The sequence below is a fragment of the Phyllobates terribilis genome, unplaced genomic scaffold (genome assembly GCF_046119375.1).
Source record: "Phyllobates terribilis strain yellow unplaced genomic scaffold, ASM4611937v1 Scaffold_1__5_contigs__length_1240528914, whole genome shotgun sequence".
Lineage (NCBI taxonomy): Eukaryota > Metazoa > Chordata > Amphibia > Anura > Dendrobatidae > Phyllobates > Phyllobates terribilis.
The window spans coordinates 315,038,914-315,066,837 of NW_027362761.1; the positions used below are offsets into that span (position 1 = coordinate 315,038,914).

The 27,924-nt window shown below is 49.1% G+C and overlaps 2 long non-coding RNA genes across 3 annotated transcripts in view; one reads left to right on the forward strand and one right to left on the reverse strand.

Moving 5' to 3' along the window:
* LOC141167107 (uncharacterized) overlaps positions 1–18,983 on the reverse strand; it is a 57,698-nt gene extending 38,715 nt beyond the window's left edge. Inside the window, exon 1 of one of the 2 annotated variants that reach the window (XR_012251394.1) lies at positions 18,844–18,983. This is a non-coding gene — a long non-coding RNA (uncharacterized lncRNA). The remainder of the gene's footprint in view (positions 1–18,843) is intronic. The other variant, XR_012251393.1, reaches the window with a different exon arrangement.
* Positions 17,598–19,832, forward strand: LOC141167101 (uncharacterized). Its single transcript, XR_012251391.1, has 2 exons — positions 17,598–18,772; positions 19,083–19,832. It is a non-coding gene; the product is annotated as an uncharacterized lncRNA (long non-coding RNA).
* The last annotated feature ends 8,092 nt before the right edge of the window (positions 19,833–27,924 follow it).

Genomic DNA, 27,924 nt, shown 5'->3' on the forward strand with positions numbered 1-27,924 from the left:
CCGATGGGAATACTGGATAGTCCCATGACGGTGGAACGCGGGGAGTTCGACTTCTTCCAGTCCCTCTGGATCTTCTCCTACGTCCGGTAGGTTTGGCATCCTGGACAGGGCGTCCGCGTTGGTATTGGAGCGTCCTGCCCGGTATTTGATTGTGAACTAGTAGTTGGACAGACGGGCCATCCATCTCTGCTCTAGGGCACCGAGTCTTGCCGTGTCCAGGTGTGTCAACGGGTTGTTATCCGTGTACACGGTGAACCGGGAAGAAGCGAGGTAGTGCTTAAAGCGTTCGGTGACTGCCCACACCACTGCCAGGAACTCTAGCTTAAATGAGCTGTAATTCTCAGGGTTTCTTTCGGTGGGTCGCAGTTTTCGGCTAGCGTAAGCGATTACTCGTTCTTTCCCCTGCTGGATCTGGGACAGTACGGCTCCTAGCCCGATGTTACTTGCGTCGGTGTAGAGGATAAAGGGCTGGCTGTAATCAGGGTACGCCAGGATTTCATCCCCCGTGAGGGCCATCTTCAGCTGGCGGAAGGACTCTTCTTCTAACTTCTCCCATTTGAAGGGCGGCTTCTGGTTCTTGGCCTTCCGGGACTGGCCTATCAGGAGGTCCTGCATAGGAGCTGCCTTTTTGGTGAAACCGGGGATGAATCTGCGGTAATAGCCTACCAACCCGAGGAACTGCCGCACTTCCTTTACACTGGAGGGACTTGGCCATTCCTTAATTGCGGTGATCTTATCAGGGTCGGGAGCCACTCCATCAGCGCTCACCACGTGTCCCAGGTACTGCACCTTTGGTTTCAGGAGGTGACACTTGGAGGGTTTCACCTTTAGGCCGTAGCTTGCCAGAGCTTCGAACACTTCCGCCAGGTGTTTCAGGTGGTCCTCATATGTCTTGGAATATACGATGACATCGTCCAGGTACAACAGGACCGTCTCAAAGTTTCTGTGGCCCAGACAACACTCCATTAATCGTTGGAAGGTTCCTGGTGCATTGCAGAGTCCGAACGGCATGCAGGTAAACTCGCTAAGTCCCATCGGGGTGGTGAATGCGGTCTTCTCCCGGTCCGCCTCTGCTACAGGAACCTGCCAGTACCCACTAGTGAGATCCAAGGTAGAGAAGAAGTTAGCAGATCTTAAAGCAGCCAAAGACTCCTCTATCCTTGGTAAGGGGTACGCATCCTTGTGTGTGATACGGTTGATTTTCCCGTAATCTACACACATCCTCATGGTGTTGTCTTTCTTTTTGACTAAGACTAGTGGAGCTGCCCAGGGGCTACAGCTATCCCTGATCACCCCAGCCTCCTTCATGTCTCTAAGCATCCCCTTGGCGTGTTGGTAGTGTGCAGGGGGTACGGGTCGATACCTCTCTTTTATGGGAGGATGGTCTCCCGTGGGGATGTGGTGTTCTACCCCCTTGACTCGCCCGAAGTCTAACGGGTGTTTACTAAACACTCTCTCGTACTCTTGAACCACCCGATAGACTCCCTGTTTCTGGTGTGAGGGAGTGGAGTCAGTACCCAAATGTAGTTGCTGACACCAGTCCTCCATTGTTTCTTTAGAGCCGTTACCTTCCTCCGGGGAAGATGGAGGCAAGGGTTCTACGGACTGTATGGAATTTTGATTGATGGTATACAATTTGGCTAGCGTAGCATACCGGGGCAGGTACACTTCCCTCTTCCCGATATTTATTATGCGAACGGGCACCCTCCCATGGCGTACATTGACCACCCCCCGTGCTGTCAAAATGGTGGGCCTACTGTCTGAGTAAACTGGTTCTACCATTGCCTGGTAATCTCTACCTCTCAGACCAATAGCTGCCCGGCACCAAATCATCATTTCACTTTTTGGGGGCATGGCAATAGGGAAAGGGTCACACATTCTTACGCTACCAATCTCACCACCGGAGAGTTCTAGCTGTTGCCGTCGCATCAGTGCCCGGATCTCTTTCTGGAGCAATCGCTGCTGGCCGGAGCTGGCGTTCTTGGCAACCTGCTGTAAAAGGAAAATCACCTCTGCAAGACAATTTTCAATTACATTAGTTCCTAGAGTTATCTTTGGGTGACTCTCGTGTTTGTCAATGTCTACAATGATCAGTCCCTGTGCTGCCAGTTCGACTCTACCGATTTTAATGGTCACCTCTTTAAATCCAATCTGTGGCACGGGCTGACCATTGCTGGCGATGATACTCAAGTCGTCGTCAGGGTAGCGGGTGATATCCGAGTCATTCCAGTACTGCTTGAAGAGCACGTACGGGATGGTGGTGACCTGTGACCCGGTGTCCAGTAGGGCACTCATAGGAATGCCATCCAGTACCACGGGTAAGACTGGACGTCCTCCCACATATTTGTCGCGCCAGTTCGATGGGCCTGGTGATCTTTTTCCTGGGGGTTGGCCCTCTACCCCAGGTTGTGCCAGTTTAAAGGACAGTACCTTGCCATATGTCCGGGTTGATTGCAGCGGCGGCAGATGGGTCGTCCGTCCTCGTTGTATCGGTCGCTGGGTCTTCCTCTGGCCGGTGGGGTCCTCCTTGGTCGACGCCACGGGATATCCTCCGGTCCGGATGCCAGCTGGATCTTCCCTGGAGTGGAAACCTGTAAAGACTGCACAGTTCTGGTTAGCGCAGCAACGCTTTTAGCTAGCTCTTGGACCTGATGGTGCAGGTCTGGAGCCGGGTCATTGTTCAAAGCCTGCGCATCAGCTCCCACAGGCCCTGCCGACAAGGGCGCCGCCTCCTGGTGGTAAGTGGTAGTGGGGCGTCTGGGGGTCACAACGCCACCTGGTGCCAGTTCTCGAAGCACCCGGATGGCTCTGTCCTTGAACTGTGCAAATCCCAGATGAGGGTCCTGTAAGGCCATTGCCCGCAACTGGGTTCGGTGGGCATTGCAATATAAACCCTCTATAAATTGTTCAGTCAACAGCCTGTCCTCGTCTCCCACGCCGTCAGGGTCGGTCTGCTTAATGGCTCTCAGGGCCTCTTGTAGGTTCAGGGCATAGTCCCTTATACTCTCATGTGCCCGCTGTTTGCACCCGTAGAATCTAAGCTTGATCTCGGCTGAGGTGCGGGTATCAAAGGTGTCCCTCAGCCGGGTTAGTATCCCTGCGACAGTCCTCCCCCCAGGTGGCCAGGACTTTACCTCCCTTTGGGCTGCTCCGGTTAATTGGGCCACCAGGATGCTCACTTTTTGCTCCTCTGTTAGGGGGTACACCTGGAAGAGGCTATCCAGCTTTTCTCTAAAGTCATGCAGGGTATGTAATTCCCATGAGTACTGTGGTAGCCAGGCTGCCCCCGGGATATAGGGCATGGTGAAAGGCATGACCGCAACAGCGGTGGCGCTGGCGGGGGTTGAAGCGGTGAAGCTCTCCTCCGTATCCGACATCCTTCTCCCCCCTAGTGGACCGTGGCCTACCTTGCGATGATCCTCTTCCGTAGGCCGCGGCTCCGCAGTGGATCGTCAGGGTTGAGGACCTTCCGTCGCGCTCCTGTGACGTCGGCGTCTGCTGGGCTCCTTCCAGGACCTTACGCAACGTCCGGACGTGAGGCGGGGCTTCAGTTCTCGCGCGCTTTCGGAGTCCACGCCCCTCTTCTTCCCGCGCGGCGTCCTCAAGATGGCGTCCAATGGCGGGAAAACTCCACGTATGGCGGGAAGAAGGCCGAAGATGGCGCCGGATGGCGGGAAAACTCCACCGATGGCGGGAAGGAAGCGGAAGATGGCGCCGGATGGCGGGAATCTTCACCACAGGTAAGTTTGAACAGTCTTTTTCAGGCACGCAGTACCCGGTGGTTGCGGGCACGAAATCCTGCCGACTACGCCAAAAGTTGACGCGCCCCTGGGCCTGTGTCGCGCTGCGTTGCGCACGCGGGAGCTTACCCGGAGCCGGATCTCTTGAGGGTTGTAGTCTCGTGGCGGTGATCCGGTCCGTGCCCAGGGAGTCAGACTAAGTGGCGCTGTATCAGCGGTAGATGATGGACGACTACGCCACCCGTTGAATGCAGCTATGGAGCTGCCGCTGCAGGGCAGACCGCTGAGGCCGGTGGAAGGATGGTGCAGCGTGGATGGTATAACCCCCAACGGGAGGGGTATGGCCTCAGGGCAGCCGACGTGGATGATGGGGGTAGCAGGAACCACTCGGAGACGATGCGGTGTAGTTCAGGGTCTTTACTGGTGACAAAGATAGACCCTCCCGGAGTACTTGTTAGCGGTTGGGGCCTGGTCAGTCCTTGAGCAGATGGGATCTCCCCTGGCCAGGCGGAGTTGTAGGCCTCCCAAACTAACGATACTCTTCTGGCTACCTTGCTAGAAGCGGGTATAAGTAGCCCACGTCCCTGAGTGTACCGTGTGGTGCTCACCCGTATGGCCGGTGACTCGGGGCCTTCTAGTAGCTTCCGCTCCACGACGGCGGTGCTGGTCCCACGCGTGTGACCATGCCTTCGGGTTTCTGGGCCAGAGGACCTGCAATCCCCTGCCGGTCGGTTTCTGCTGCTGGATAGGAGTTAGTCCCCACAGCCTCGGACTCCGGGTCCGGAGATAACTTCTCAGTCAGGGCAAGCTCTGCAGCTGCCAGCCCCTGACTCCTTGTAGTACTGCTCCCACAGAGCTCCTGATGTTCTTTCCTATATCTGCTTCTCTTCTCTGTCTCTACTTCTTCTCTACTCACTAACCCTGCCTCAGCCCTAGGTTTATATAGGGGAAGTTGTTCCCCTCCCAGGACTGGGCAGGAGGTGTGGCATGCACAGGATCCCTGACCAAGAGACCTCCCACCTGCTCTCAGACATAACATTGCTGTTACTGTGGAAACCAGATCCCTGGGGTGCCACATTTGTTCTCCCCTTGTTTGTGTGGGTTTCCTCCGGGTTCTCCGCTTTCCTCCCACATTCTAAAGACATACTGATATTAGATTGTGATAGGGAATTTAGATTGTGAGCCCCAATGGGGACAGTTCCCATAATGTCTGTAAAGTTCTCTGGAATTAATGGTGCTATATAAATGAGTAAAATAAATAACTAAAATAAACACAAGACTTCCAAGGGTATAAGACCATCTCCAAAGACCTTGGTATCCCAGTTTCAACAGTGCGCAATGTTATTAAGAAGTTTGGCCAAGTAAGGAACCGTCAAAAACCTCGCTGGATGTGGGGGAAAGAGGAAAATTGACAAGAGATGTCTTTGAAGGTTGGTGCGAATGGTGGAAAATAACACCATGTCAAACATCCAAAGACCTGAAAGCCAACCTGGAACAGTCTGGGGTCATGGTTTCAACAAGTACCATACGCCGCACAATAAACCAAGCAGAGCTTTATGGGCGAAGGCCAAGGAAAAAACCATTGGTGAAGAAAAGACATAAAAAGGAACGACTGATCTTTGCCAAAGAGTACCTTGACAAACCACAATCCTTCTGGGAAAATGTTCTGTGGACAGATGAAACAAAAACAGAGCTTTTTGGCAATGCAAAGCAACTGTTTGTTACAGACGGGGCAATGAAGCTTATAAGGAAAATAACACCTTACCAACCGTCAAGCATGGTGGAGGATCCATAATGTTGTGGGGTTTCTTTGCTGCATCTGGTACTGGAGGCCTTGACTGTATCATGAGAATCATGAAATCAGAGAATCGTCAACAGATTTTAGAGCAAAATGTCCTACCCAGTGAAAGAAAGCTTGGCTTGAGTCGAAGATCATGGATCCTCCAGCAAGACAATAACCCAAAGCATACATCCAAAAATACATTGGAATGGTTGAAAAAGAAAGAATGGACTGTTTTAAAATGGCCAGCAATTAGTCCTGACCTCAATCCCATTGAAAATCTTTGGGGTGAGCTGAAATCTGCCATTGGGAAAAAAGACTCTGCAAACATTCAAGAGCTTTAACAAACTGCAAAGTAAAGCCACCGTCTCACATAGCGAGATCGCTAGCGAGATCGCTGCTGTGTCACGGTTTTGGTGACGCAACAGCGACCTCACCAGCGATGTCGCTATGTGTGACACTTTGCAGCGATCAGGCCCCTGCTGTGAGGTCGCTGATCGCTGCAAAGTGTCCTGGACCATTTTTTGGTCGTTGCCCTCCCGCTGGTCAGCACACATCGCTGTGTGTGACCAGCGGGAGCAGCGATCAGGCTGGTAACCATGATAAACATCGGGTTACTAGGGGCACACGCGCACCTAGTAACCCGTTGTTTATCATGGTTACGAGCCTGCTAAAGTGAGCGGTAACCTCCTGCTCATCGTAGCAGAGTGGTAACCATGATAAACAACGGGTTACTAGGTGCGTGTGTGCCCCTAGTAACCCGATGTTTATCATGGTTACCAGCCTGCTCCTGCTTGAGCAGGCTGGTAACCAGGAGCAGGACATCGTGGAAAGATTCTTTCCACGATGTCGCTGCTCCCCTGATCGTTGGTGAGCCTGCCTGTTTGACAGCTCACCAGCGACCACATAGCGACGCAGCAACGATCCCTGACAGGTCGTATCGTTGTCGGGATCGTTACAGTGTCGCTAAGTGTCACGGGGGCTTAAGTGTGGGAGAAAACTCCAGCTGAGAGGTGCAAGAAGCTTATAGATGGCTACAAGAGACGTTTGTACGCTGTCGGCAATGCCAAAGGGTGTGCAACCAAGTATTAATTAGGTGTGCCTTTATTGCTGCACATGCTGTTTATTCTGTTTTTTTGTTTTGAATTTGCAACATGGAAGTTGAAAAACAATGTTTTATTGTTGTATTACTTTGGACCACTAATTAAAAAATCCTGAGGATATAACTTTGGTACATTTCCATCTATTTCTGAAGATATTGTAGAGTCTTTGAAAAAAATTAAGGGGTGCCAATAATGGTGAGCAGCACTGTACATGCCTATAGAGACGGCTTAGGAGGGTTGATCCTACTGACAGATCCCTATAAAGCACATAACAGGAAAGTCTTATGCACTTGGCCTGGGCTATGATAAATGTGAGTCTTTGGATTGGTACACACAGTACAATTTTTTAAAAATGGTTCTGTACTTAGAAAAACATCAGGAATGTTTGCACTCAACCACTGACCTTAATGTCTTCCCTAATGTCTTCTAATGAAGACACTATATATAAAATATTGAGCTCTGTCTTGCTTTATAACATTGTCGTCCTCTTTTAAATTGCCCCACATTCTTAAAAAGCTGCTCTTTTTGTAGCTAGGTGGTAACTATAAACATTTGAGATATTTCTAACCAACTACCTTGGCTGTTGTACTGTAGGTTATTTGGGTGACCACACAAATATGTAGCATTTGTATGAACTGCATACTTTGTACTAATGAGGATGTATGGGATTAAGAAATTACAGCTGTTTTCATTCAAACACAGTGCCCAGTGCCTGCCTTGACCATGTGTTGTGTCAGGTATTGAAATGAAGCTACATTAAAATGTTTGGTAAAGCGAAACGCACATGAGTTTTTTCAATAAGAAAATTAAGGAAAAAACACTATTAGATATCTCCGGTAGAGTCCCATCTCCTGGGAGAACCAAATGAATAGGTGCTGAAATTCAACAAACCATGTAGCTGTTTCAAACACAAGTCCAGCAATACCTTCACATGGCCGGTCTGTTCCTGGGTTACAAAAAAAATCAGCATTTGAATTGATATGCAAATGAGGCTGAAGAGCTATTTGTAGGTCTGAAACCTCTGTCACTCCAGCTCTATTCCTCCTCCTGCTTGACTAACAGCCTTTATGCTGTGTGACTTCAGGCATCTAAGCCATCAGAAAAGCAGCAGGAGGCGGCACTTGGCCTGACTGGCAATGTAAAGGTATTGCTGAACTTGCCTTTGAAAGAGTTACTTGAGCTTATAAATAGTTTTGAAGTGTGAAATCATTCTGATAGATTCCCTTTAAGTAATTTTGATCCCACATTCAGTAGACATGTTAATGATCTCAAAGCAAAGTAAAGCTATCGGCTAATATATGTGCAAAAATTAAATATTTTAAATATTACACTGCCTTTTAGTTGTACATAGCTAGGAAATAAAATCACAATATCTATAATATAACCGGGGATGCGTGTCTCTGTCCGAAGCCTCGATAGACTGCGCATGCGTGATGCGCCTGCAGAGTCTAGACCCCCCACAGAGGCACGCATCCCCATCCTAAACGAGGATGTGGATTGTGGCGCCGGAAATCGCGGTACGCGTAAGCACTGAACGCATACCGCGATCTCCGGCACCATAACAACTTACCTATCCGGGAGGTCTGTTGCCACGGCGTCTCTTCAGGCAGAAGGCCGGGATCCACCGTCGGTACCGGCGCATGCGCATAGCGCGCTTCCGGCGCCGTTTTATTGAAGACACATTGCAAGTGTGTCTTCAACAGACACATTGAAGACACACTTGCAGTGTCTTCAACAAGATGGCGCCGGAAAGCGCGGTCTGTGCAGGCGCTGATCCGGCGTCAGTGTTCTCAACCCGCCCTCTTCTGACATCACTAATCATTTAAATATGTAACATACCCCCACACTTCGCCGCCATTTTAAAGACAGAAGATTTCTGCGTCACACAGCGCCTCCAGTCTCTAGCTTAAAAAAATAATAATTTTGTAGTATATATAGATATATATATATATTACACATACATCTATATATATAAAGAAGATACTATATACAAATATATATATCTATATATACTATATAGAATAGTTATCAGAGTACTCCAACACAGTCAGCGGAGCAATCCCGAACAAAATACGTCAGCGGAGCAATCCCGCACAAAAAACGTCAGCGGAGCAATCCCGCACAAAATACGTCAGCGGGATGGGGGCGCAGGATGGGAGCACCACATGACAGGATGGGGGCGCAGGATGGGAGCAGCACATACCAGGATGGGGGCGCAGGATGGGAGCAGCACATGACAGGATGGGGGCGCAGGATGGGAGGAGCACATGACTGGATGGAGGCCATATACCAATATAAATGCTCGCCACCCGGGCGTAGAACGGGTGGTTCAATAGCTAGTATTACTATAGAATTAAATGACTTACTTGCAAATTTTGGAACAACAGGAGCAAAACATCTCCTGGAGTGTCTGCTTTATAGAAGCACATCCACTAATGTAAAGTAAGGGAGTCACAGCAGCATTAATACGGGGGAGAATGGCAACAATATCAGTGCAAATGTTACTTGTGGGAATGCACCAGTCAACATAGGTCAGAATACAGATGATAGACCTCACAAATACAGGTCCCCAAAGTAGAATGAAACTGGCTGCTACAGCTATAATCAAATAAAGAGAAGTCTTCTTATAGTTCTTATCTGGGACGTCCACCCTGTTGAGCTGATATTTGGCTACTAGAAACAGTTTAATGTTGAGACCAACCATTACAATGTAAGTTATCAGAGACCATAGAAGCATACCAATCAGCTGGATCTTAACAGCTATACCAGATGTAGTCAAGTTTTGAGAAATTAAGACCACAAAAGTATAAGACCAGACAGAAACCAAGATCTCCACTGTTTTGATGGTAGTTATTTTTTGATAATACCACATAGGGAAACTGACTGCACAATATCGATCAATCTGAGCTCCCAAAATAGTAAGGTAAGAGATACCCATAAAATTTGCTGCTATAAACTTGGTGTCATTTTTACGTGGAAAATTGTCTCTGACATCAAACATGCCAACATAGTACCATGTAATGCCAGTACAAAAGTCTGAAATACAGGTGCTCATCATGTATACAAAGCGTTTTTCTCTCCTGAATGAACCAGTGGACACAATGGCTAAAAACACCAGCGTATTACAGATTACTATCATGGTGCCTAAGATAGCTTGAAAGAACAAAAGGAAGATGTTTCCAAAATTATCTGTAGAAACAGCGAGTGGAACCATGACCTCTGTCAAGAAAAAAATGGAGCTCTATATATGATGACACATTAGGTTTTATACTCCTGCTAATTCCTGGGAGAGGGAAAAGTGCTCCCCTGGAGAGATTCAGGAGACGGGCTGGAAGCAATTATGAGAATTCCCTATTCTCATGTGCCGATATAGAATGACACTGAACCCTTATGTCAAAGGAGTGTGAGTTTGTTAAGAATTCAGTAAAATATGGTAATATGTTGGTAAATAATATGATTCCATGATAAAAAAAAAATAGCCAAGGCAGTGCTGCTTACATCAGTGTCAGATGGCTCTGATTTACCTTATTGGGTTTGGTGGGGTCTTTTGTGGGTATGGCCCCTAACATCCACTCAGCTGAATGATATAATGTTGCTCTGTCTGTGGTCACATGGCTCTTAATAGGGCTTCCATGGACTGGCAGCTCTGACTATCAGATACCAGGAGTGCCTTGGTTTTCAGCTTTTAATCCCTGAACTGGTATGTGAGACACAATGTCCCTGGGTTGAGCCATCAGAGCAGTCGCTGGCTGATGGAGCGAGCTAACAGGAATGGTCAGGTTGCTGGGTCAGAAACAGGGCTGCAGACAAGGAACAAATTAAAAGAACAATATTCAGGAAACGGGCCAATGTCAGAACATTTATAAACAGGTTATACCGGAGCTGGACTAGAGAAGTGAACTAGGGCTGGTAAAACTACATCTGGCAACTCTCAGCAGTAAGCTGTGAGTTTAGAAGGGTGTGTATGTGTGGCGCCCGTGTCTATAGCACCACAAAATGCCTGCATGTGTAATATAATTCATATATATTGCCAGCAATGGTGAAGGATAAGTTCTCTGCTGTTTTCATTACCTACATATATTGTTACTCGATCCCTTACTGGAGGATTTTGCACTTCTGCCAAATCAGGAATTTGTGCAGGGGAGGAGGTGCTTAGTTGTAGTTTGTAGTGTGTGAGGGAGAAGCAGCATCATGGAGTTCACTGTGCAAGAGAGAGAAGTCTGCTCTCTGCATGTTTAAGCTGCACAAGGCAGGGTATCAGTCCCTAGAGCACAGAGACTTCCAGAGTCTGTGCTAAGCTGTGAGACTGCTCGGTCTTCATATAACGAGCGGTGAAGTGTTTTCCTGGGAGCTCAGCGACTGCATGGAGTCACAGAGACACTGCTGCAATAGAAAGTGAGTGTTCTGACCGGATTCATGTTGCCTGCTCGCTGGAAGAAATCACAGATCCAGTAACTGTTTACCTTGGACCCCTGGGGGTCCAAAGGATTGTTTAATAGAGGTAATATTAGCAGCAGGAAGTCTACACAACCTCACAGCAGAGAAACTGAACCCTCACCATGCAGGGCTGTCCAAACCACTATATGTGAACTGTACAGAAGCTGTTAGAGCTGCGTGCTGGATTCCAGTAAAAGGTACAAACTGGTTATCACCCTGTTTCAAGTTGATTATTTCCTGCTGCGCCATTCCTGCTCCATCTCCCCTGGGAGCCACCAAACTCCCAGGGACCCTCATCAGTGCCTGGCCATACCAGGTCGAACATCCCAACTGGCGTCATGAACCTTTTTATTATTTTATTAACCCCTCCACAATTGATAAAGACTGACGCGCGCCCCCGGTCAGACTATACCAGCACTCGGACCGCCGTGCACCAGTACTGTGACTGCAGCGGCCCTGCTGGGGAGACACAGACCCTTTCCTGGCATCACAAACAGCTGTGTACCTAAGGACCCTAACTCTTCTAAGGTACTGTTGTTTCGTTTCAAGTTCCTGCAGCAGCAAAGGAGTTCCGGTGATCGGCTGTGCATGCAGTGGCGGAACTCGCGGTGGGTGGAGCATTGCTAGCTCACACCGCTCGAGGTCCGGCTACCCGGGAACCCATCAGAAAGCTCATCAGCGGAGTAAAGACCTGCAGCAACAGGAGCGGTGATTCACACCCCTGCAGGGGTTAACAAGTGGGGAAATGTCTAGTCCCAGCAACCCTAGTGGCGCAGCAGCTGCGGCTCCCATATTGCCACTAACCACGCCTTATATACCAGGTGCAGCATGGCTGCCGCAGTACACAGGCGAATAGCACACCTTAAGTGACTTCAAAGAGAAGCTGGGAAGCCTGTTTGAACTTTACCCCATGTCAGAAGAGCAGAAAGTTACCATACTTACGAGTCAGCTCAGTGGCGCCACCCAAAGAGAAGTCAAATCTTGGCCAGCTACTGATAAAAAGACTGTAAAAGACATTTTTGTTAAACTCAGAGATACCTTTGATACCCATACTGCCTCAGAAATAAAGATGCGATTTTTCAGTTGCAGACAGAAAGCACAAGACTTTGTTAGAGACTATGCACTTAATCTGCAGGAGGCATTGCGGGCCATCAGGCGAATTGACCCTGACACTGTACAAGATGAAAGCAAAATGCTGAAAGAGCCGTTCATTGAGGGTTTTTTGTCTGATTCTAGTAAGGCCCAGCTTCACATGATGTCACTGCAAAACCCCGATATGGACTTTGCTCAGTTTAAGGACATATCAATCCGTATATTATGAGAATCCACCTATGTCTGCAGTGAGCCAGTTAAACACCCAGCAGTTATGTACCATCAGGGGGCTGTGTCCTCCTCCCAAGTGGCTGAGGTACAGTGTGCCCAGACCAAAGTTGATGATCCTTCTGCAGATTTACGGCTACAAGTACAGGAGCTGACTAAGAGTGTGGCTGCTTTATGTAAAACTGTACAGACTCTCCAGGCTTCTTCCCCCACAGAGATGATCCAATTAGCCTCCAGCCCGGATGATCTTCCATAGCAACAGCAGAGGAGAATCCCACCACGGCAGCGACGGTTTAGGAGATCTTCTGATCAATTTGACCTCGCAGGACGACCCATCTGCAGACGATGCGACAAGGTTGGTCATATCGAGAGAGAGTGTCCTTTAAATGGGCGACCCCTGGGAGAGCGGACCAACCCCCAGGAGTAAGACAGTCTGGTCCAACGAACTGGAGAAACAAGTATGTCGGCGGACGTCCATTTATACCAGTTGTGATTGACGGCATCCCCTTCACCGCTCTTCTGGACACTGGTTCGTAGGTAACCACAATGCCCCACACACTGTATCAGGGATATTGGACTGATGCTGATTTCATCCGACGCCCTGATGGAGACTTGTCATTAATAGCAAGTAATGGTCAGCCATTGACACAGGTGGGGTACAAAGAGGTTGTCATTAAAGTGGGGAGGGTGTTGCTTAAATCTCAAGGCCGTGTGGTAGTAAATGTGGAAAGAGGGGAGTGTACTCCTACCATAACCCTGGGTACAAATGTGATAGAAAATTGTTTAAGTGAGGTCATCGCCATTTTGCAAGACATAGCAGATTCAGCCCCTTCCAAAGAGAAGTATGCCCTCAATAAAGAAATCAAGGCTCTCGTGCAGCAACAGCAGGTAGAGATAGCTGGTGGAGAGATCGGTAGCATAAGGGTGAGCGATCCCAACTCCATTATGCTTCACCCCAGAAGTGAGACGCTTATCTGGTGCAGAGCAGCTATAGGTATCAGGGGCCAGGATTACCAGGCTCTGCTAGAACCAGTCTATTTGGATAGCCGACCTACTGTTATGACAGCCAGGGGGATTGTTGATGTTAAAAAGGGCCTGCTTCCGGTACATGTCCTGAACTGTGGGAAGAGGAAGCATGCTTGCCTGGTTATGCAACAGTAGCCAAACTCTTTACAGTCAGCAACAATGATATTCAGGCTGCAGGACCCTTGGCTCCGATGCCGGCATTCCACAGCCAGAATATCTTCCAGGACTCCAACTGTGTAACAGGGAGGAATATAGCCGTCCAAGAAGTGTCCCTTAATCCGCTACCCCACCATGGTTGGGAAGAGACACAGAGCAGTGACCCGGCTATATGCATTGTCAAAGAACTCCTTGGTGCAGCAAATTCATCTCCAGCTCCCAAAGCACCTGCAGACGCCCAACAGTTGTGGAAAGAGAGAAAGAAGCTGTTCAGTTATGAAGGCAAATTGGTCCGAAGAGCCATTAACCCACGTACACATAACCTGGTATGGCAGATTGTGGTCCCAAGAAGAGATGTGCCCATGGTCCTAGAAGCTTATCACAATCAAGCTGGACACTTTGGGTGGAAAAAGCTAGAAGTTCTCATCCGCGACCACTTCTTCTGGATAGGCATGAGACGGTCCATTGAAGAGTGGTGCAGGGAGTGCGGCCCATGTAATCTTAGAAGGAAGAATCCCACAAGTCAAAAGGCCCCTTTGCGGCCCATCATCACTAAGCAACCTCTGGAGCTAGTGGCCCTAGACCATGTGCAACAATCTCCAAGCCGATCAGGGTATAACTATGCTCTAACAATAGTCAACTATTATTCTCACTTCCTAGTGGTCGTTCCAGTGAAAGACCAAACAGCAAGAACAGCGGCAAAGGCATTCCAAGAGTATTTCTGTAGACCCCATGGATACCCAAATCAAGTGCTGACAGAAAGAAATCCAGCTTTCGAGGCAGAAGTCTTCCAGGAATTTTGCTCCATATACAGGTAGAAAAAGATCAGAACCACGCCATACCACCAACAAGGCAACGGTCTTTGTGAAAAATTGAATCATCTGGTCATCAATTTATTACAGATCTTACCGTTGGAAGAAAGGAACCAATGGCCTGAGAAATTGCCTGATTTGCTAGAAATGTACAATCATATCCCAACCAGCTCAACAGGCTATGCCCCTGCCTACCTGATGCGTGCACGTCCAGGTAAACTCCCCATTGACCTGGAAATGGGAGTCCTAACTCCTGAAACTATATCCAGCCTATTAGACACGGATTGGAACACAGAAAGACAACTGCAGTATCAAAAGGTTCAGCAATGTGTAGAACAGAGTCTTGCCCTAGCTAGACAAAGACAGGTGAAAGACTTTAATCGGCACACCCTGGCAACCCCTCTATCACTAGGTGAACAAGTGCTGAAGAAAAAGAGAAGAAACCACAAGTTGGATGACCAATGGGAGGCCCAGCCTTGCACTATTCTATCATCTAACCATGATAACAGCAAAGTGTGTACCATCTCCAAAGACAGCGGAAAAGTGTGTACTACTGTATCCCGAGACAATCTAAAAATATGTCCAGCCCAATTGCGTGAAAAAGTTGAAACTAGTGAAGTTCCTCAGCAAATACCAGAGACTGACACAAACATTCGCACCATCCTAGGTGAATTTCCCCATTCTTGGCTGCAAGTCGACAATGCGGTAGTAGTCCCAGTGATGTTTCCACAATGGTCCTTACCAGAAACACCAAACCCTTCGGAAGGAGAGCAGCAGCTGACACCAGCCCCTGATGCTTTGCATGCTCAAAGACCAGAAAACTTGCCCTCTGCTAGCTGTCACCCTGCCATACCTGTGGTAAGTTCAAAGAGTGGTAGAAAGTTGCCTAGCCTTCCTATTTTGCGCAAATCACAGCGTAGTACACAGGGACAGACCCCTTCTCGCTATAAGAATGATTGATAGAGCAAGGAAAACCAATAAGTAGATTTGAGTTGTATATGCAGTACAGACCAAAAGTTTGGACACACCTTCTCATTTAAAGATTTTTCTGTATTTTCATGACTATGAAAATTGTACATTCACACTGAAGGCATCAAAACTATGAATTAACACATGTGGAATTATATACTTAGCAAAAAAGTGTGAAACAACTGAAAATATGTCTTATATTCTAGGTTCTTCAAAGTAGCCACCTTTTGCTTTGATGACTGCTTTGCACACTCTTGGCATTCTCTTGATGAGCTTCAAGAGGTAGTCACCGGAAATGGTCTTCCAACAATCTTGAAGGAGTTCCCAGAGATGCTTAGCACTTGTTGGCCCTTTTGCCTTCACTCTGCGGTCCTGCTCACACCAAACCATCTCGATTGGGTTCAGGTCTGGTGACTGACCTGTCCTCCACATCTGGCGTTGCACCCCATCGCTCTCATTTTTGGTCAAATAGCCCTTACACAGCCTGGAGGTGTGTTTGGGGTCATTGTCCTGTTGAAAAATAAATGATGGTCCAACTAAACGCAAACCGGATGGAATAGCATGCCGCTGCAAGATGCTGTGGTAGCCATGCTGGTTCAGTATGCCGTCAATTTTGAATAAATTCCCAAAAGTGTCACCAGCAAAGCACCACCACACCATCACACCTCCTCCTCCATGCTTCACGGTGGGAACCAGGCATGTAGAGTCCATCCGTTCACCTTTTCTGCATCGCACAAAGACACGGTGGTTGGAACCAAAGATCTCAAATTTGGACTCATCAGACCAAAGCACAGATTTCCACTGGTCTAATGTCCATTCCTTGTGTTCTTTAGCCCAAACAAGTCTCTTCTGCTTGTTGCCTGTCCTTAGCAGTGGTTTCCTAGCAGCTATTTTACCATGAAGGCCTGCTGCACAAAGTCTCCTCTTAACAGTTGTTGTAGAGATGTGTCTGCTGCTAGAACTCTGTGTGGCATTGACTTGGTCTCTAATCTGAGCTGCTGTTAACCTGCGATTTCTGAGGCTGGTGACTCAGATAAACTTATCCTCAGAAGCAGAGGTGACTCTTGGTCTTCCTTTCCTGGGGCAGTCCTCATGTGAGCCAGTTTCTTTGTAGCGCTTGATGGTTTTTGCAACTGCACTTGGGGACACTTTCAAAGTTTGCCCAATTTTTCGGACTGACTGACCTTCATTTCTTAAAGTAATGATTTCCACTCGTTTTTCTTTACTTCGCAGCTTTTTTTCTTGCCATAATACAAATTCTAACAGTCTATTCAGTAGGACTATCAGCTGTGTATCCACTAGACTTCTGCACAACACAATTGATGGTCCCAACCCCATTTATAAGGCAAGAAATCCCACTTATTAAACTTGACATGGCACACCTGTGAAGTGAAAACCATTTCCAGTGACTACCTCTTGAAGCTCATCAAGAGAATGCAAAGAGTGTGCAAAGCAGTCATCAAAGCAAAAGGTGGCTACTTTGAAGAACCTAGAATATAAGACATATTTGCAGTTGTTTCACACTTTTTTTTAAGTATATAATTCCACATGTGTTAATTCATAGTTTTGATGCCTTCAGTGTGAATGTACAATTTTCATAGTCAGGAAAATACAGAAAAATCTTTACATGAGAAGGTGTGTCCAAACTTTTGGTCTGTACTGTATGTTAAACTATGCTTTATGTAACATTAATGAAAATGTTGAAAAAGATGATGTGCCCACATGGACTAATGTGAGATTTCAGCAACCATTACACTTTCTTTTACTACAAGAACTCTTGTAAGGACTTAAGAACTAAAAGGCGCTCGGTACATCATGCCTTTGTCAAGGAGAAAACCAAAACAGCCAGTGCAGTGAATTCTATTTTATGGTCTGTGAGCCCCGCAGCTGCACTCGGGGACGATCAGAAGTGGTTTTGGGCTGTAATCCACGATTAGATTAATATGATTGTTTATATATGTTTCGTTAATGTTATTTTGTTTTATTATGGACTGCCTATCGGCTAAGTAGCCCAAGGACGTGCTACTCTTCAATAAGGGGGAATGTGGCGCCCGTGTCTACAGTGCCACAAAATGCCTGCATGTGTAATATAATTCATATATATTGCCAGCAATGGTGAAGGATAAGTTCTCTGCTGTTTTCATTACCTACATATATTGTTACTCGATCCCTTACTGGAGGATTTTGCACTTCTGCCAAATCAGGAATTTGTGCACAATCCCTTAGAGGGGAGGAGGTGCTTAGTTGTAGTTTGTAGTGTGTGAGGGAGAAGCAGCATCATGGAGTTCACTGTGCAAGAGAGAGAAGTCTGCTCTCTGCATGTTTAAGCTGCACAAGGCAGGGTATCAATCCCTAGAGCACAGAGACTTCCAGAGTCTGTGCTAAACTATGAGACTGCTCGGTCTTCATATAACGAGCGGTGAAGTGTTTTCCTGGGAGCTCAGCGACTGCATGGAGTCACAGAGACACTGCTGCAATAGAAAGTGAGTGTTCTGACCGGATTCATGTTGCCTGCTCGCTGGAAAGGATCACAGATCCAGTAATTGTTTACCTTGGACCCCTGGGGATCCAAAGGATCGTCTAACAGAGGTAATATTAGCAGCAGGAAGGCTACACAAACTCACAGCAGAGAAACTGAACCCTCACCATGCAGGGCTGTCCAAACCCCTATATGTGAACTGTACAGAAGCTGTTGGAGCTGTGTGCTGGATTCCAGTAAAAGGTACAAACTGGTTATCACCCTGTTTCAAGCTGATTATTTCATGCTGCGCCATTCCTGCTCCATCTTCCCTGGGAGCCAGCCCTGGAAGGGAAGAGTTAATCATCTGGCACTGTTCATCACCACCAAACTCCCAGGGGCCATCATCAGTGCCCGGCCATACCAGGTCGAACATCCCCACTGGCATCACAAACCTTTTTATTATTTTATTAACTCCCCCACAATTGATAAAGACTGGCACGTGCCCCCGGTCGGACCATCCCAGCACTCGGACCGCCGTGCTCCAGTACCGTGACTGCAACGGCCCTGCCGGGGCGGCACATATGCTCTTCCATTGGCTAAAGTAGGAAGCTTATAACTCCAACTAGACAGTGCATACATCTGTAATGCGCCAAAGTTGTATGTGTATGCCCCTTTAAGAGGTAGCAGAGCCAGAAGCTATCTCATTATGTCTGCACAATGTTCATATTCCCTTTGCAGATAATGTGCAGGATGGTTTATATATGCAGAGGGTGATGTACTTATTGTGTTCAGCTACCAGATTACCGAGAGTTAATGATTTAGCCCTGCTTTCCATATATGGCAATAAGGTCACATGGTTAGACCACATGCCAAGGTTCTGAGCTTAGTTCAGTGTGTGCTCAGGGAGAAGGAGAGAGGAGGAGACATTGTGTGGTGTCTGGTCTTGCCTGTGATAAGCTGAGGAACAGGTATGGAAACCCAGATCACTGTAGCATCGGCGTCTCTGCCTCCTGGTAGGCAGAGACGCCGTCCCTCTCACCTTCCTGTTCAGCGCACGGCGTCCTCCAGCGCTCCTTCCCTCGCTGCTGCCGGCGCGCGCTCCTTCCCGGGCACTGTGCTTAGGGCACGCGCGCGCTCCCCCTCTCTTAAAGGGACTGCGCGCTCCGTCCTAAGGAGTCCCCAGCCAATAGCCGGAGGACTTCCCATATATAAGGCACCTCCTCCAAAATGGAGGTGCCCGAGCAAAGTTGTTGCAAAGCATACTCACCTCTGCTTCAGCCCTCAGGTCCCGTTGCCAGCCTGACTTCCAGTCCTGTCTGCCTGCTTGTCTTCTCTTCAGCCCGACAGTCTGTCTCCTGCTTCCCCCAGTCTGTCTATGGGCAAGTCCACCTGCGGACCAGGAAGCACCTGCCAGTTACCTGCCTGCTACCTGCCGTACCTGCTAGCCCGCTCACCTGCTACCCGCCTGCTAGCCTACCTGGAGGCTCCGCCGTCACTTGACGTGACCACCTGCCTGCCAGCCAAGAGACTCTTACCCGCTCAGCCGTCGCTTGCCGTGACCGCCTGCCTGCCAGCCAAGAGACTCTTACCTGCTCTTCCGTCACTTCCCGTGACCACCCGCCTACTCACCCAGAGACTGCTACCTACCTGTTGTGTCCACCCGCTACTCCGGTCAGTCCCAGCTATCTGACCCGTGGGAGCCACCTGCTCTATTACAAGGTCGTCCCCAGTATAACACCTGCCCCTCGGGGTCCCTCCTTGTTCCAAGGCACAGAGGTTCCACCACCCGGCCCCGTTACAATCACCTATGTATGATGAGAAGACCACAGCCTCAACTGCAATCAGCTGTGTGATAAGGACTGTGCAGATAAGCAGAAGCTAGGACTCAGGAGTCACTGCACTGTTTGTGTATCTACTTTATCATACTGGAAAGTAACTGTGCTTGCTGCATTGAAATAGAAACTCTGCGGAATCATCTGTCTGGATTTACCTGTATTTGTTTGCAAGAAGTAAAGTTTATCAATAGCCTATTGGCCTCTCTGTTTTCTGGACAATCGAGTGCACACCATACCATCACTCCAGGAAACAGAAGTTAATACAGTGCACCCTGGCGTCATGAACTACATTTTCTTTTACTTTTATTCCTGCCTTAGTGAAGTGATAATACTAGCACACCACCTGTGTGTGATCTATGGCAGAGTAGTGCATCACTGGCATTACACACCCATACTGCCAGACTGGAGAGCACTACAGGTCCCATCCACCTAAGTCTCAGAGGCTGGACAAAGCCGGTGTCACCTAGTGCTTCTGGTCCTGACAGGTCTGCCACTAGGAATATCAGGGCCCCATACTGGCAAAATTTTCGGGACCCCCTGAGTCTCCTCCCCAGGCTCCATCCCAGCTCTGCCTCCACCCCAGCTCCTCCTCCATCCCTCGAACCTTTGTAAGGCAGTGCTAGTCATCATAATGGGGGATACTCGCTGCACCGGGTCAATTAAGGCACATAAGCAATGTCCTTCCGATAATTCACAATGCAGTTTATTATTTCGTCATAAACCGCTAATCACACAGTCCATCTTAGTATACGCCCGGCATGTTTACACCTATCACCTCCGGGAGCTTCTCAAGTGGCAGACCGGCATATTACACACATCACAATTCGGGAGCCTTTCCAGCGACAGATACGTCCACTTGGCTCCCGTTATAGCCCTCGGCTAGGCAACAACATAAATGTCCATATAACGCAGCGTTTTACCTTTAGCGGGTTTTGGCTGCTACAGTCCGTTTATTCCGCCACCACTGTGGCTTTGCGGCTTTCCCAGGTGGGGGTCTCTAGCCGTCGTCCCCTCGTAGGCTACTGATATGTCTTCCACACTTGACATCCAGCCTGCGTCTTTCAGGGTTCTGCACCAAGCCGGCTCTCCCTCAAAGGCCACTGACATCCACGCACCGGATCCAGGCTCGGCCTTTCAGGCTGCCAGGCTTCACTCTCGGCCTCCCTAGGCCTCTCACAAACGATGTCCCACACACACGGAGCACAGGCCTCACGCCTCACACCGAACACACCTTTCTCAAATTACCAGGGTTTATATATGCAACCCGTGCACACACACACACACACTGACAGGACCTTGCTGATGTCACAGTCATGTGATCAGTCAGCTGTGTGTATAGGTCCTGTGTGCTGTCCCAGTCATGTGTACAGACCTTTACTGTGCATACAGGACCTGTATGATGTCACAGTCATGTGACCAGTCAGCTGAGGGAAAGGTATATGGTCAGGTAAAACACATCCTAGACCATTACCGTAATGCAAGCACGTCGCTGCATTACATATCCCCCCCCTCTGTTCAAACTTGTGGGGTTGAACACATAATATACACAATCCTACAGCTCATACCGAGACCATGTACTTGTCAATTGCGCTGTTCAGCCCCTGGAATATTAGTCAATGACATTAGCCCATTCCTTAGGGACCTACCATTTGTCACTGTCACTGACTTCGTCGGGTCACCTTTCCGGGTCGTAACCTTGTCAGAGCTCCTCCGCTCCCAGCGGTCAGTTGTAACCTTGTCAGGTCTCCCCTGCTCCCAGCGGTCAGTCATAATCTTGTCAGACCTCCCCCGCTCCCAGCGGTCAGTCATACAGCGGTGTGACTCACATGCCCTGGTATCTAAGGTCCGGTTCGACTCCTTACTGTCCCGTCCTCTATGGGGTCGTTTGTATGGGCTGCTCAAACCTGAGTTACTGGAGGTCTCACTACCTCTAAACCCACGCCCACTACTCTCAGGACATCTTGAAAGGTCCCTAACTCCAGCTGTAGCTGTTCTGGTATTTAGGGGGCCCTTTCTCTGTCGGGTCTCACTATTTCTAGACGGCTTCCATCTTCTGCTGCTCAGATGATGCTGTCTATCTACTCACAGTCTAGCGAGATTCAATTGTTCTACCTCCTGCAGGTAGGTCACTCGGTACTCAATCAGCATGCGTATATATTCTAGGCTTTCTTCTGTTCCTACAGCGGAGAAGGACACCATGCCGTCTTCGTCTGGTATCCAGTCCTGATGATCACGTGGACTGCTTACTTTCACAACACCAGACTTCTTGACCATCATCTGCATGGCTCGACCACTTCTCCCAATGAGCTTTCTCACCAGAACATGAGGCACCCGGATGACCTCTTCACGTATACTGTGAGCTTTCCTCATCAGGTCCAGTTGTCTAACGGCTTGTTCCGTCTTCAACCGGAGAAACCGCTTCGTGCGAATACATCGCCAATGCATATCACTTGGAATCGCCACCCTCTTCACTGTGACTTCGGTCATGGACAGAACCACCAGCTGTTTAGCTCCGGAGGTCAAGTACACCTTACAGGCTCCCACAGCCTTCTTAAACTCTTCATGCACGGACTCACGGGTGCATTCTTCCCTCAAATCCTCGGGTACATCTATGAGGCATTTGTACCAAGACGTTTCGGACTCACCAGTAGTTTCCAGACGATCAACCAGCTCAGGGTTCAGGGACAACTGACTTTCAGCTTCTTCCCCCTGTATGCTTACCCTGAGCTGACTCACAGCTACAAATTCACGAATTTTCGTCTTGACCACTTCTACTTCATATTTATCTTCTGTTACCCTGCTCTTAGCTCTCCTCAGGTCCACCTTCTCATGGTATAAGGGAGTGAGTACAACGTGTTTGCCCTTTTCCTTCTCCAAGGAGGCCTCGTTCACTGAGTGATACTTTGTCAGGCGACTTTTGAGGCCGGAAACCTCTTCCTCTAGTTCCATCACTCGCCTCTCAGCGGCCCGTCTCTGAAGCTCTTCCTGCTTCAACTGCTCTTTTAACAGTAGAGTTCTCTCAGACCTCTCTTGCTTCAAATGGGCCTGAAGCAATTCCTTGAGCTCCCTGATCTCGGCTCTTACTTCCACTGAATCATCCAAGCTCGCATCACTCGAGGAGGTATCTGCTTCATACCTCCCCTCACCAGCGGCCAACTCCAGTCCCTGGTCTGTGGCTTCTCTGATGGACTCCTCCATTTTTTTCCGCTCAGCTTCCATCTTGCTGACTGTTTCTTTAAGGCACGTCTCCGCCCTCTGGAGAGTTTCACAGGACATCTGTAGCTCCTTCACCTGAGCTTCCAGACCTAGGGTCTTTCCACGGAGATCATCATTCTCCTCACGGGTCTCTTGCAGAGTGGTCTCACCCACTTGGCGCACTTGCTCTGCACCCGCCTTATCCTCCTCTAGTTTTTCTTTTACCTTGAGGAGATCCTCATAATCTCTCTTAAGTTGTTGCAGTTCCATACCGAACTTTTCATCACACTCCTTCTTGGAGTCACACAGCTCCTGGTTGAACTGTTCGCACAATCGTTCTAGGTTTTGTTCACGCCCAGCAACTTCATGCTGCAGCGCCTCTTTGAGGGCAGACAGCTCTAACTGTACCAGGGAGAAGCGATCTTTCACCTCGCATAACTCATCTTCATACACCGCTTTGTCAATCTGTAATTGAAAAACCTCCTCCTTGATTTTACGGCGGTCCTCCTTAATTCCGTAGAACATTTCCTTCCAATGGTTAATTTCCGCGTTGCTTCCCTCCATGTCTCGCTGCCAGTTCCTCATAACCTGGTATATTTTCCGCTGCTCAGACTCCAGGTTCAGCTGGTCTGAGGACACGTTCCCCAGGTTTTCATATAACTGCTGCACGTCAATCTGACACTGCGGCCTGATAGGCTCCAGCTCTTGGTCATGACTGGCCGCCTCCCCTTTCAGGGCTGTCGGATCCTGACCCGTCAGTCTCAGTAATGTACCGGAGGTTGCTACTGGCAACGTCATCTCCTCTTCTACCTCTAAAGGAGGATCCACACTTGAAGCATAGGCACACAGTACTATATTCTCTTTATTTTCATTTTCAGGGAGTACTACCGGAGCAACCTTTTTGTGGCCCTTGTGCCGTCGACAACAAGAGGGGGACTCTCTCCCCTCGTCTAGCCCCTCCTGACCGAACTCACTTTTTACTTTCATAGTGTCACAGTCAGCTACGGGGTCTGTGTCACTCCCCATGGTGTTGTGGACTAACAGGTCACCTCCCACTTTGACGTCACCCCCTTCTACTGGAGTTACCCCGTTATCAACGGTCACATTGTCTTTTTTAGGAGGTACCAACCCACAACCAGTAACAATTTCCAGTTTTTTGCAGTCCACACTCTTGTGAAAATCCGCCCCTTTTTAGACTCCGCCCCCTTTTCAACAACCACACCGGCAGGGTAATTTTTTCACAAAAAATCAGCAGTAGTCTTAGGACTCAGTTCACAACATCTCTTACCACCTCCCCGGGCACTCTGGGACAACACTGGCGCCCCCGGAGAGTTCATAGAATGGTCCACTGCCGCCATTTCATATGGTGCCCACAGCTCCTGTGGTTCCTGCACCATGTCCAGTTTCATGTCCAGTAGACGTTTCTCATATATGCGGTCCGACTCATCAGACCCATTTGCTGCTCCGTTCACAGCTATCGCGGTGCACTGTTCACACCAGAACTTCACCGCTCTCCCCGGAAAAAATATTCATGGCCCCGCCGAGCCACCGCAAACCAGGTTTGAGTGCGACGATAATCTTAGCAACCCCGCCGAGTTGCAGCCAGATGCTTTTAATTTCGTGAGCCCCGCCGAGCCACAGCAAACCAGGTTTGAGTGCGACGCCAATCTTCGCAACCCCGCCGAGTTGCAGCAAACAACCGGATTTGAGTGCGACGACAATCTTCGCAACCCCGCCGAGTTGCAGCAAGATGCTTTATCCACACTGGTCGTCCTATGCCGTTAGCAACCGGGCTGCCGTTGCCCGCATTCTCCACCATATGTAAGGCAGCGCTAGTCATCATAATGGGGGATACTCGCTGCACCGGGTCAATTAAGGCACATAAGCAATGTCCTTCCGATAATTCACAATGCAGTTTATTATTTCATCATAAACCGCTAATCACACAGTCCATCTTAGTATACGCCCGGCATGTTTACACCTATCACCTCCGGGAGCTTCTCAAGTGGCAGACCGGCATATTACACACATCACAATTCGGGAGCCTTTCCAGCAACAGATACGTCCACTTGGCTCCCGTTATAGCCCTCGGCTAGGCAACAACATAAATGTCCATATAACGCAGCGTTTTACCTTTACCGGGTTTTGGCTGCTACAGTCCGTTTATTCCGCCACCACTGTGGCTTTGCGGCTTTCCCAGGTGGGGGTCTCTAGCCGTCGTCCCCTCGTAGGCTACTGATATGTCTTCCACACTTGACATCCAGCCTGCGTCTTTCAGGGTTCTGCACCAAGCCGGCTCTCCCTCAAAGGCCACTGACATCCACGCACCGGATCCAGGCTCGGCCTTTCAGGCTGCCAGGCTTCACTCTCGGCCTCCCTAGGCCTCTCACAAACGGCGTCCCACACACACGGAGCACAGGCCTCACGCCTCACACCGAACACACCTGTCTCAAATTACCAGGGTTTATATATGCAACCCGTGCACACACGCACACACACTGACAGGACCTTGCTGATGTCACAGTCATGTGATCAGTCAGCTGTGTGTATAGGTCCTGTGTGCTGTCCCAGTCATGTGTACAGACCTTTACTGTGCATACAGGACCTGTATGATGTCACAGTCATGTGACCAGTCAGCTGAGGGAAAGGTATATGGTCAGGTAAAACACATCCTAGACCATTACCGTAATGCAAGCATGTCGCTGCATTACACCTTCCATAGTCCCACTGCTCACTCTTGGAAAAACTCCACTTCTGCACCACGTCCTGATCAATCACACATTAACAGTTCCCATCAAACACCAGATCACATACATAGCCAGCAGCTTTTGTTTTGGCCAAAAGATTTCTTAAGCCGCTACCAGGACAAGGTATACTCTTCTGGCCGGGCCCTACTCTACTCCAACCTATTAAACATTTCTTATAATACGAAATACTCTTTTTAAGTATATTTTTCTTTAAGGGAATATGTCACATACATTTCTTAAAAATTACCAATAATACCACGTACAAGGGGCAAATACTGCCACACTATTACCAGACCACATATTACCACCACATAGTGACCGAATAATACCACATACAAGGAATACCGCCACACCATAACCAGACCATAAATTACCACCACATAGTGACTGAATAATGTCACATTACAAGGAACAAATACCGCCACACCATGACTAAACCACATATTACCACCACAGAGTGACCAAATAGTACCATATACAAGGGACAAATACAGTCGCATCATGACCATACCACATATTACTGTAACATACCTGGTGGCGGGCTTGCATGGTGCACCATCTCTCACTATGCAAGATCGCAAACTTGATCTTCAGTCCAGTCTGCTAGCCTGGCTTCTATTCATGCTGTCTGTTTGTCTCTGTTCTGACTGCTTAGGGCGGTGGCCCGGTTACTTCCTGGTTCTTGTAGCTGCTGTGGGCAGACCCCTAATGCGTCCTCAGCCTATTGCTGTCTGTCACTGGATATTTAAACCAGCTCCACCTTGAAGCTGGTGCCTGAGCAACTATTATCTTCAGAGGGCTTCTTGCCTCTCATGTGCCAGGTCCTGCTCAGTTTTTCTTGCCTGTCCGCCTTCCTGGAGGCTGTATTCCCAGGCCTGTCTGAACACGCTCCTAGCCTGTTCGTCCTGCCTTCTGGGGGCCGCATACCCAGACCTATTGTCTGTATCTTCTAGCCTGTTTGTCCGCCTTTCTGGGGACCGCATACCCAGACTCACTTCTGTATCTCGCTGCAGTGTCAGTTCCTGTCTTAACACTCAGTTCCTGTCTGAACACTCTCCTAGCCTGTTACCTGTTTTTCTTTATGTCTGTACCTTTCCTTTTTCTGCAGAGCCTGAACCTGCACCTAACTCCTACTCGTTGTCGGTGTACTTCCGTTTGTGAGTTTGGAGTCCACTCGCTACTTCTTTGCAAGTACCTTGTGTGTATCTGGTTCTGCCTTTCTCTTCCAGTCTGTTCCGTGTGAACAGAGCCCTGTCCCCTCTGCTCTGTCTTTGCTCACCGCTTTGGCGGTTTTCCCCTTGCTCTGCCTTGCTTACCACCCTGGCGGTTTATCTCTGCTCTGCCTTACTTACCGCTCTGGCGGTTCCTGCCCACTCAGCCTTGTCCACCGCATCTGCGATTTCGCTCTGCTCAGCCTTGTCCACCGCATCTGCGGTTTCGCTCTGCTCAGCTTTGTCTACTGCATCTGCGGTTTCGCTCTGCTCAGCCTTGTCCACCGCATCTGCGGTTTCGCTCTGCTCAGCCTTGTCCACCGCATCTGCGGTTTCGCTCTGCTCAGCCTTGTCCACCGCATCTGCGGTTTCGCTCTGCTCAGCCCTGTCCACCGCAGTTGCGGTTTCGCTCTGCTCAGCCCTGTCCACCGCACCTGTGGTTCCGCTCTGCTCAGCCCTGTCCACCGCACCTGCGGTTTCGCTTTGCTCAGCCCTGTCCACCGCACCTGCGGTTTCGCTCTGCTTAGCCCTGTCCACCGCACCTGCGGTTTCGCTCTGCTCAGCCGTGTCCACCGCACCTGAAGTTTCGCTCTGCACAGCTGTGTCCACCGCACCTGCGGTTTCGCTCTGCTCAGCCTTGTCCACCGCACCTGCGGTTTCGCTTTACTCTGCTTGATTACCGCATCTGCGGCTCTGAACCCGTCTCCCAGTCTGTACTGGACCCTACCTAGCCTGTGCTCTAACCTGCCTGTTCCTGTATTCCCCGGTGTGGGTCAACAGCCGTGTCCGGGGTCTGACCTGGAGTCGCACCTGGTCCCTCTGCTCGGTTCCTCCCTGGTGCACAGCGTCATAGCCGTCATAAAACCTGGGTCGGATCGGGTTGATACTTAGTTACGCCCCTCCAGGCACAGTGGGACCACTAATCACGCACACGCCAGTCAGTCCGGGCGTGTGCATAACAATTACCACCACATAGTGACCAATAATACCACATACAAGGAACTAATACCGCCACACCATGAACGGACCACATATTACCATGACATATGACTGACTACTACAATACTGATCGTTATTAAAAAAAACACAATACTAATATTACCATAAGTGCCATTATACACAGAAGCTCTGC